Below are 11,341 nucleotides of genomic sequence, written 5' to 3'. Positions count from 1 at the left end.
GTACCAGTGGGAGATGTCTTAGTGATGTCTTAGTCCGCTCAGGCAGCATAACAAAATATTTCCATAACGGAAAAACCCAAACAAACGTATTTGCCAACCCAATACCATGGACTGTTGCTGCTGCTGCTAAGTCGTTTCAGTCATGTCTGACTCTGTGTGACCCCATAGACGGCAGCCCACCAGGCTCCCCTGTCCCTGGGATTCTCCAGGCAAGAACACTGGAGTGGGTGGCCATTTCCTTCTCCAATGAGTGAAAGTGAAGTCACCCAGTTGTGTCCGACTCTTCGCCACACCATGGACTGCAGTCTACCAGGCTCCTCCATCCATGGGATTTTCCAGGCAAGAGTACTGGAGTGGGGTGCCATCGTCTTCTCTGAATACCATGGATTAGGGCGCTTAAACAACAGAAATTTATTTTCTTAGAGTTCTAGAGGCTGGAAGTCCAAGGTCAAGGAGCAAGCACAGTCCGGTCATGGTGAGTGTTTTTCTTCTTGACTTACAGATGGCTGCCTTCTCCTTGAGTCCTCACGTGGCAGAGAGAGTTCTCTGGAGTTTCTTCCTCTGCTTATAAAGGCATCAGGCCCATGGAATCAGGGCTCCACTCTTATGACCCCCTTTAACCTCAATCACCACCTTGAAGACCCCCATCTCCAATTCAGTCATATAAGGGGTCTGGAGCTTCATATGAATTTGGAAGTGATAATCCAGTCCACAGCTGGTGTATTGGTCGAACAATTTATAACGTATATCTTTAGTATTTTATTGCAAGTTTGCTCTAAACAACAAAGGAGGAAGGGTGTAGTTCCTGGAGCATTCTTGCCAAAAACTTCACCTCTTCTCTGTTCCTTTCTCCAATCACTACAGAATTTAATGACCTTGTACCCTGATGGCAATCTCTTCTTTCACGGCTGGAGCTGGTGAGTAATAGTGAATTTCTGTTTGGGGTGAGATGGGATGTTTTGGGTTGGGCTTGGGTTTTTTCTTCTTCTTTTCTACTCTAAGAAAAGGTAGGATTCCCACCTAGGAAGGGTGACAAATTAATTACTATGGGAAGAAAATCTATCAGAACTGATTATTCTGTTCAGTGGCTAACATTTCTCAGTAGGCTCTCTTACTTGCTAAGCTCCATTTCTCCACAGTTGGCTATGATTCTGAATAGTCCATTTTAATGGAGATATGAAAAAGAGAAATAAGATTTTTTGAAAATGTACTTTGGGGGGGCACAAAGTTATACCATTAATTGTATTTCATTTGGTCTGATCTTAAACTCCCTGAGCACATAGTCCCTGTTGGCTGAATGCATATCTTTCTGATAGTAGCATAATGACTGCTTGACATTGAGATGCTTCTCAGATGTTTAATCTGAGATGACTCTTCCCTAACCACCCAGTCTGGAGTCCTCTGGTCACACCATCCACCATCTCACTTTAATTCTGTTCTCAGCAGTTACAACCCTGATTTTCTTTCTTTCCTCTGCTCTTACTCCCTCTCTTGTCTGTTTTTTTGCACTACAGTTATCAGTTTCATGAGAGCAGGCACCTTGCCTGTCTTCTTCACCTCTGTGCCTCTCATTGTAAGGACATGTCTGGCATAAAGTGGGCACGCAACCATTATCTGTGGAATTAACGAATGAGTGAATGAACGAGTGAGCTCTTGGCAAGGAGGAGAAGCCTTCTTATCTTGGTTCAGCAGTTTCTGGCTTTGCTTGGAGAGCTCTTTACAATTAGTGAAAGGGTTACAAAAGGAAGGAAGGTCAAGGAGAGAGAATTCTTAACAGAGAATGAAGAGGCAGAGAGGCAAGGATAAAGCATGGGAACTCAAGAATTCCCATTGATGGTGAAAGACCTATACCCCAAAAACTAGAAGATACTGATGAAAGAAACTGAACATGCTACAAATAAATGGAAGGATATTCCATGCTCACGAATTAGAAGAACTAGTATTGTTAATATGTCCATATTAACTAATATTGTTAATACTACCCAAAGCCACTTTGAGCATTAATACAATCCCTATCAAAATTCCAATGGCATTTTTCACAGAAATAGAACAAATAATCCTAACATTTGTATAGAACCAAGAAAGATTCCAAATAGCCAAAGCAAGCTTGACAAAGAAGAACAAAGCTGGAGGCATCATGCTTCTTGATTTCAAACTATACTACAAGCAACAGCCATCAAAATAGGATAGTATTGGCATGCTGCTGCTGCTAAGTCGCTTCAGTTGTGTCTGATTTTTTGTGACTCCAAAGACTGTAGCCCATCAGGCTCCTCTGTTCATAGAATTCTCCAGGCAAGAATACTGGAGCGGGTTGCCATTCCCTTCTCCATGGGATCTTCCCAACCCAGAGATTGAAATCAGGTCTCCTGCATTGCAGGCAAATTCTTTACCATTTGAGCCACCAGGGAAGCCTAATTGGGAAAACTAGATTGCTACATGCAAAAGGCACTGGATTCAACATGTTTAGAGTCAGCATTATATAACATGATGCTATATAACAAAAATAATTATTTTTTTATTAGAGAACTGCTATGCATCTAATAAAATTTTGTAGAGAGAGGCACTGCAGGAAATCAAAAGAAGTATGAGGGTCCTACTCATTAGAGTGTCCAACAGTGAACTAAAGCTGTCTTCTCTTTGGTAGCTCAGAAACAGTCATCAATGATTGTCAGAATTTCCTCCTAGGGCCATGCATATTAGAATCACCTGGAATGTTTCATACCAGACCCGCTGAAGCAGAACCTCAGGGTTTGGAGGAATGCAGGTATTTGCAATTTTAACAAGTTCCTCCGTTGATCGTTATACAGAATATCAAGAAGGGGAGAGAGAGAGAGAGACAGACCGAGTGATGAAGTAGAAAATATTTCTGTACAGCACACACAAGTTTGCATTAAATAACCCTCCTCCACTGCTGTTTGTTTTGTCTAGTCCTAAAGTTGCCTTTAACAAGGGAGTAGAAATGTTGCCCATGGAGCTTGTTTGCTCTTTAAATGATGCTTTGATTTCTTGGTCGGGCTGGGTTTATATTGCCCTTGGCATCCTCTCAGAGAATTTTACTGCCAGTGAGAAAATGTGTCTGCTGACCTCTTTACTTATCCCTTCCACTTTTTTGTTGGATGCTTACTTGAGTTTATTTATTTTTTTTGGCCTCACCATGTGGCATGTGAGATGTTAGTTCCATGATAAGGTCTGAACCCATACCTCCTGCAACGAAAGTGCAGAGTCTTAACCACTGGATCTCCAGCAAAGTCCCTCCTTTCCACTTTCTGAGGACAATATTGAAGGAGCTCCCAGACTTTAGATATCTGAAACTCAGAATTGTGTACAGAGGCATGAGGTTGGACCCTGGCTAGACTTCAAGAGCAGTGGAAGAAAATCAAGATGAAAGCTTCAGGGAGAGAACCTTCCCCGCAGGCACTGACTGGTGGCTTACTGTTGTATACACCCCCGCTACTCTGTGACCACCCGCCACACTACCTCACTCCTCAGAAGGAAGGGGCTAGCCCCTCAAGTCCAAGAAGCATCTTGGTGGCTCACTGGAAGGGCTGGGGGTACAAATATAGTGTTGCTGGCCTCCTGGGAACCTGAGTGTGGTAGGATGAAGCACCCAAGATCTGCAAGGCCCTGGGAGGACTGCACTTTAGGAATCTGGCTGGATGCTTTCCACCAGATATTTGCTGGGTGTCTCTTCTCCTAGGGGTTCATTGCCTCCTTGTAAATAGAAGCCACTGTACCCTGAGGAGGGAATTGGGGTGTCTTTGGGGGTCATCAGTCACTCATGCCAGCCCAACACACCCAAATGTTCACATATTTCTAGGCCCTGTTCCAGTCTCAAGAGAAGTCCTTTCTTGGTCTCACAAGCCCCAAGCAGCAGAACACACATGGAGCCAGTCTTCTGCCCAAGAACCAGGCTGAATCAGCCCCAAATTCTGAGCAAACCTCTGGTCTACTGGGCTTTATTGTGTTCCCTAGAGAAATTACAGATCAAGAGCTGGCAATGGAGGAGGTGTCTTAATATTTGGGTCTTTATCATTCCTGGCAAAATGATATGGAGCCATAGAATCTGGATCAAGGTAGGAATGTCTTTAAGACCTTATTATACCATTCCTAACAACAAACCGGAGAAGGCAATGGCACCCCACTCCAGTACTCTTGCCTGGAAAATCCCATGGATGGAGAAGCCTGGTGGGCTGCAATCCATGGGGTTGCGAAGAGTCGGACACGACTGAGCGACTTCACTTTCACTTTTCACTTTCATGCATTGGAGAAGGAAATGGCAACCCACTCCAGTGTTCTTGCCTGGAGAATCCCAGGGACGGGGGAGCGTGGTGGGCTGCAGAGTTGGACACGACTGAAGCGACTTAGCAGCAGCAGCAGCAGCAACAACAAACACTTATACTGAATTTTCTCATTGCAACACTGTGTTAAGCACATCACATTAATTTTTTGTTTCCTCCCAAGCAAGATTTCAACAACATGAAGGAGCCAGCCTGCACTGAGAAAAGCACCAAGAGTCAGGCCTGTGTATTTAGGGTGTCAGGAAAAGAGCTTTGTCTGTTACCGTGTCCATTGCTTCTCCCTGATTTGCTCCCATGTCTTTAATGGCTCTTTTCTCCCAACATATATTATTTAATAATACAGCTTTTAATTACTATACTTATTTATACCCTGTATTGTTCTGAAAAGCAATTATAGCAATTCACAGCTATACTGCATATGGCAATAAGCACTCATGGATCCGACCCGCATGCAGCACTTCCCATGTTTCAGGCTCTGTGGGAGGCTCTGGAGCAACAGCATCCACATTCTGCTGGGCTCTCTCAGGTCCCTCCTGCACTCATGCATAGTTTCCCAGCTGGCAGGGATGTGTGGGGAGTCCGTTTCAACTCTTTGGCTCTCCCATTCCAAGATTTTCTGTTAAATTTGTAGCTGTCTCACCACCTACCCCAACCAGGAGCATTCTCAAACTTGCAGAGATGGGAGTTTTCCCCATTTGTCTCCTGTCAGTTTCTCCTGTTATTGTCAATGCTGCAGGTTTCTACCCACTGCCCAACTTTGATTTGACCTTTTGGCAGTGAACTTGATCTTTTTTTCTGGTCAATCCTTTGCTGATAAAATTTCAACCAGAACTGGGAAGAGGGCTGGGATGGAGGCAGACACAGAGGCTGCAGACCTCGCTGTTCTTGCCCGAAGCTCTATTTATTTTTCATGAGTAAATGCTTCTCAGTTTTTTGTCCAGTTTCATGCTGTTTGCGGTGAAGAGGATTTACTGACCTTTTCATGCCATAATAGCTGGAAGTCTGGCCTCAGAAGTATTTTCTCAAATGTTTGTGATGCGGCAAGAATGTCCTGGTTTTCTGTTGTTACCAGGGTCTGTGTGGTTCTACACTTGTGCTTCATTATCTGCCCCACCCTTGAAGGCACTGAGCTTAAGAATAATGATCCAGAGTAAAAACCTAGACGAGGCCTTAAACGTGCAAGTTCAGTTCAGTTCAGTTCAGTCGCTCAGTCATGACCGACTCTTTGCGACCCCATGAATCACAGCACGCCAGGCCTCCCTGTCCATCACCAACTCCCGGAGTTCACTCAAACTCATGTCCATCGAGTCGGTGATGCCATCCAGCCATCTCATTCTCTGTCATCCCCTTCTCCTCCCGCCCCCAGTCCTTCCCAGCATCAGAGTCTTTTCCAGTGAGTCAACTCGTCGCATGAGGTGGCCAAAGTATTGGAGTTTCAGCTTTAGCATCAGTCCTTCCAATGAACACCCAGGACTGATCTCCTTTAGAATGGACTGGTTGGCTCTCCTTGCAGTCCAAGGGACTCTCAAGAGTCTTCTCCAGCACCACAGTTCAAAAGCATCAATTCTTCGGCGATCAGCTTTCTTCACAGTCCAACTCTCACATCCATCCATGACCACTGGAAAAACCATAGCCTTGACTAGACGGACCTTTGTTGGCAAAGTAATGTCTCTGCTTTTCAATATAAACGTGCAATGGAATGTACAAATAGTGCTCAGGCCTGTGTGCCACATCCTCTTGGAGAGAAAAGTGTTCATAATAAGTTCCTTATCTTCAGGGTCCCCAAAATCCCAGGGGAGATGGGAAACATGGATATAAAGAGATAACCAACAATGCAATGGCTAGAGCCCATGATAAGCACAGGGCTATTTTCTGTAGGCTGCAAAGGACAAGAAATGATTTCTAGGACTTCCCTGGCAATCCAGCAGTTAAGACTCAGTGCTTCCTTTGTAGGGAGCACAGACAGGTTCAATCCCTGGTCAGGAAACTAGATGCCCTATGCTGCAATTAAGAGTTCACATGCCACAACTAAAGATTCTGACGCCGCAGTGAAGATTGAGGATGCCAAGTGCTGCAACTAAGACCCAGCGTGACCAAATAATTTTTTTTAAAAGAATAATTTCTCAGGTTTATGACATTCAGACCCTTTGTGTGGTTTGTCAGGTTTCTTGTCCGTTACTAAATGTTACTTAGGTACTTGGAATGAAATTGCTGACATTGGAGGGAATAAACTGCTGCTGCTGCTGCTAAGTCACTTCAGTCGTGTCCGACTCTGTGTGACCCCATAGACGGAAGCCCACCAGGCTCCCTGTCCCTGGGATTCTCCAGGCAAGAACACTGGAGTGGGTTGCCATTTCCTTCTCCAATGTGTGAAAGTGAAAAGTGAAAGTGAAGTCTCTCAGTCGTGTCTGACCCTTAGCGACCCCACGGACTGCAGCCTACCAGGCTCCTCCATCCATGGGATTTTCTAAGCAAGAGTACTGGAGTGGCTTGCCATTGCCTTCTCTGAGGGAATAAACTAGTGTGTCCTAATAGAGAGAGAAGAGTTTGGGAGGTGGAGTGCTAGGGTGTAACCTTGCTTCTGGTGATAAACAGAATCCCACATCCCAGCTCTGCTGCTTTAGAGCTTTGAGATCTGAGAAATCCATTTCTGCATCTGTGCAGTGCAGAAGGAGTGGGGAAGTGGAAGTCATCTTTAATTCAAATGCCCTGTGGCTCTAAGGAAGGAGAGAGCCTTTCCCTACAGTCTCTAGAAGATATGATTATGTTTGCTTCCACGTATCTCAAGGATTAGTCACTAGATTTGCCCAAAGCAATACTCCCCAGAATGGTTAATTAAGCAGGGATTCTGAATGTTTTTAAATTTATTTTAGTAAGAATATTTTGAAAACCTGATGAAAGATATGACATTTGTATCTGGGCAAAGGACATGCTCCTATACACACAGAATGCTGTCTAGAATCACAGGGAACTGACAACCCAGGTGAAGGATTCTCAAGAGAAAAAAATGAAAAAGAAACTATGATGAGCTTCAAATCCTTGAATTCATCTATGGCTGCTATAGGCTTCTCAGTCTTTTTAAAACAGTCAACAGAAACCAAAGTGCAGGTCTAAATTTAAAACTAACCTAAGAGAATCTGTTACAGAAAATGAAAATTGCTCATCGCTGAAAAAACCTCAAGAACAAGAAAATCTCACTTTTCACAGAATTCCAGGCCCAAGGGAGTAATGAAAAATTAAAGGCATTAATATTTATCACAGCCAGAGAAGGAAAACCTGCAGGAAATGATGAGTGAGGCTGTAGCAGCAATTATAACCCAAGACAGGAAACTAAAACAGGAGGCTTATCTCATTAGTTAATTTGAATGCAACACCACAGGGGGGCATTTTGGCCAGTTGCCTCAAAGAAACCTTTAATCCTTCTATAGAAGGAGTATTAATGCTCTTTCAAACCTCTTCTCTTTGCCCTCTCCCTTTTGGAAAACGTAGAAGAAATCTGGTTAGGTTAAGTGAGCATTTTAAATTTCAACTCCTAGAACATTATGTTAAATATTCATTTTGAAATCATGTTACATAGGACCAGCCCATGGGCTAAAGTAAAGATGTGTTGGACAGAAGAGAAGAGGCAGACCCAGGGGTCCAGCAGGACCATGAGTTTCGTGCTCACTGCTGCTTTGGCTGCCCAGGGCTTCCTCCAGGTCAGAGGTTACCCAACACCCAGGGCAGGCACTCCTACATTCTGCAAAGTCACAGGCACCACTCCTGCTGTGTTCACAGGCTCCCTAGTCATCAGGGGGAAGGGCATCCTGCAGAATGACTCTGGGGACAAAAAATGAAATGCAATAACCTGTGTGTTCTTCTGTTTCAGGTCAGTGCTCTTTGCTGTTTAGAAGGCTGCTGAAGCAAGCAGCCTCAGAGCCCCCATGTCCTTAGCCTCTACAGACTCTTTGTCTCAAATCCCAACAGTGATTTTTTTGAATACTGATTCGGGTCCTAATATTCCTTCCTAATCCTCCCGACAGACCCCATCTCTTTCTGAGGTAATCAAAGTCCTTGTCATTGCTGGGTTTCCTGGCTGCCTTTTGTTTTTGCGGAGGTGGAGGCATACCATGTGGCATGCAAGATCTTATTTCTCTGACCAGGGATTGAACCCCTTTCCCCTGTGGTGGAATTGCAGAGTCCTAACCACTAGGCAACCAGGGAAGTCCCTGGATTCCTTTCTGATGCCCACTTCTCTACTCCCTGCACCCCAGCCTACCTGCCTCCATGCTGTGTCCAGAGTGCTGTGAGCTCACTCCTACCTCAGGACCTTTGCATACACTGCTCCCATGCATGGAGAGCTCTTTCTGAATCCCCCAGTATCTGAAGGCTCACCCTCGCTTCTTCAGGTCTCTGTTCATATGTTACCTCATCAGAGAGGACTTCCCAGCCACACTGCCTAAAATAACAGCACTTTGTGCCTCCCTTAACCTTCTTTACTTTCTTTCATAGCACACATCATTCCCTGACATTCTTATAGATCCTCTGAGTTTGAATGGGGATTTTTCTCTTGTTCCCCAACCATATCCCTAAGACTTAGAATGTATCTGACAAATAATAGACATTCAATAAATATTTTTGGGATGAATGCTGTTGGTTATTCTGCCTGCTTGGGTGGATAATGATATTAACGATTTTCTTTCTGATAGTGAAAGGTCATATATACAAAAATGTACATAATGCATATATGCAATTTAAAGAATAAGTGCACATCCATGTACTTCCACGAAGTGTACCAGTGATATCTTCTAAAGTAACAACATAGACTTTCTGTCAAGTTTAAGTACTAAATTATTTTCCATTATCAGTCAGTTAGAACTCTCTTTGACGTAAATAGCAGAAAGGCCGACTCAGTGGCTTAAACAATAAGAAAATTTATCATATAAATTCCCAATTTTAAAAATTCATAGGCAGATACATGTACCCTGATGTTCATAGCAGCACTATTCACAATAGACAAGACATGAAAGCAACCTAAATGTCCATCCACAGAGAAATGGATGAAGAAAATGTGGTACGTATATACAATGGAATATTACTCAGCCATAAGAAAGAAATAATACCACCATTTGCAGCCATATGGCTGGATCTAGAGATTATCATGCAAAGTGAAGTAAGTCAGAAAGAGAAAGACAAATACCATATGATATATCACTTATACGTGGGATCTAAAATATAACACAAATGAACCCATCTATGAAGCAGAAATGAACTCACAGACATAGAGAACAAACTTGTGGTTGGCAAGGAAGGGGAGGATAGGGGAGGGATGGATTGGGTTTTTGGGGTTGGTAGAAGCAAACTATTATCTGTAGAATGAATAAACAACAAGGTTCTACTTGTATAGCACAGGGAACCATAGTCGATATCCTGTGATAAACCATAACAGAAAAGAATATGAGGAAGAATGTACATGCGTGCGTGTATATATATATTTGCACAGCTAAATCACTGTGCTGTACAGCAGAAGTTGACACAACTTTACTTCAATAAAATAAAAATTTTTAAAAAAGAACTCAGGGACTGAAAAGGCAGTGATGCAAGCTGGGATGGTGTTCACAAATGTTCACTGTACCCTTTCACCAAAGTGCTCCTGACCCATGTAGATCAGAGTAAGTTTATCCAACTGTAGACATATTCTAGCAAAATTCATGTCTGCTCCCAGCCCAGAGCACTCAAAGCAGATAGACTGACAAAAATAGGCAATGGCACCAAGTTGACCCAAGAGTCCTAAAAACATGACCATTCACCCACAAGGGCAAAATGACCAACACAGTAGCTCACCAATGACACTCCGATTATACCTCAGTGTGACAGGAATGGTATGACAACCTGAAGGAATGACGATTCTAAACTGTATCTGTTACGGAAACACCAGTCTGTGTAACCAAAGCACAGGGAGGCCAAACAACACCAAAGCGTCAGAGTTTGGAGCAGGGAAACGTTTACTGCGGGGCCACGCAAGAAGACGGATGGCTCAAACCCCCCAAAACCCCAAACTCCCTGGGAACTCTCATCAAAGCCCTTTTATAGGGAAGGGGAGGGAGGGGTGAGTGAGTTGTTAAAACATTTTGGTGGCAGAGCCTGTGTTCCTGAGGTCAAGTCATGGTCAGGGAATGATGCTCCTATAAACTTCCACCAAGAGAGTATTTTTCTCTGCTCTGACAAGAAAGGACACGGTCCCCAGGGACAACTGTCACCCTCGGAGGTCCAGTCCTGGCTGAGAGAGGCAGATCTCAGCTGGCGGCTCCCTCAGGGCCAGGTCTCCAGACCCCGTCCAGCTGTCATCACTGAGAAAACCAGGCGCGCAGGATGCAACCAGTGCTCAGGCTCCTCGTGACCCAGGCAGACGGCCGCTGCCATGAGGTTGCAGAGGTGGGGGAGAGGGTCACTGGGCCTGGCCAGTGGGGGGCACCTGGAGCCTGCAGGACACGACCCCCAACCTGTTTCCTGGGCCCTTCAGTTCATCTGCCAGCCGGAGGCCAGATGAGCTGGAGGGCCCCTGGGAGAGGGCCAGGATCCGCCTCTTACCTCACTCTCCCGCCTGACGACCACCACTCCCCCGAACCACCTCTCCAATGACCCTTTGCTGAGCTGGACCCCTAAAGGTAGCTCACAGACAGTTGATCGCTTGGGGGAGGGGCCATTACGGTGCTGACCAATGGCTGAGCGAGACCTCTACCGGTCGCTCATTGACAGTTGGTTGCTTGGGGGAGGGGCCCACTCTGGTGCCAGACCAATGGCTGAGCAGGTCTACTAATGGTCCCCCCACGCCCCCCACCCAACTCCCCCAACTGTTGCCTGGTAACGGGTTGTGGGAGATGGTGCAGAGCGACCCAGATGACTCGGTAGCACTGAATTACAAATCCAGTGGACAATGCTTAGGGAGATAAAAGGATATTTAATGGATTTTGAAGAGATTCTATCCAAACATAAACTATTATAGTGAGGACAATAAAGAGGTAAGTCTCAGTTCTCCCAAATGATGCCAACTAAATGAGCAG

General features: G+C 44.8%; 1 long non-coding RNA gene across 1 annotated transcript; it reads left to right on the top strand.

The window, feature by feature from the left end:
- The first annotated feature begins 305 nt into the window (after positions 1–305).
- On the top strand, positions 306–8,783 carry LOC129555239 (uncharacterized). Its single transcript, XR_008685718.2, has 3 exons — positions 306–475; positions 865–917; positions 8,167–8,783. It is a non-coding gene; the product is annotated as an uncharacterized LOC129555239 (long non-coding RNA).
- The last annotated feature ends 2,558 nt before the right edge of the window (positions 8,784–11,341 follow it).

This window comes from Moschus berezovskii, chromosome 15, assembly GCF_049115385.1.
Source record: "Moschus berezovskii isolate FMDL1 chromosome 15, NW_MosBer_1.0, whole genome shotgun sequence".
NCBI classification, from domain to species: domain Eukaryota; kingdom Metazoa; phylum Chordata; class Mammalia; order Artiodactyla; family Moschidae; genus Moschus; species Moschus berezovskii.
The sequence above is the reverse complement of the archived record's forward strand: the minus strand, read 5'-3'. Positions and strand labels throughout refer to the sequence as shown.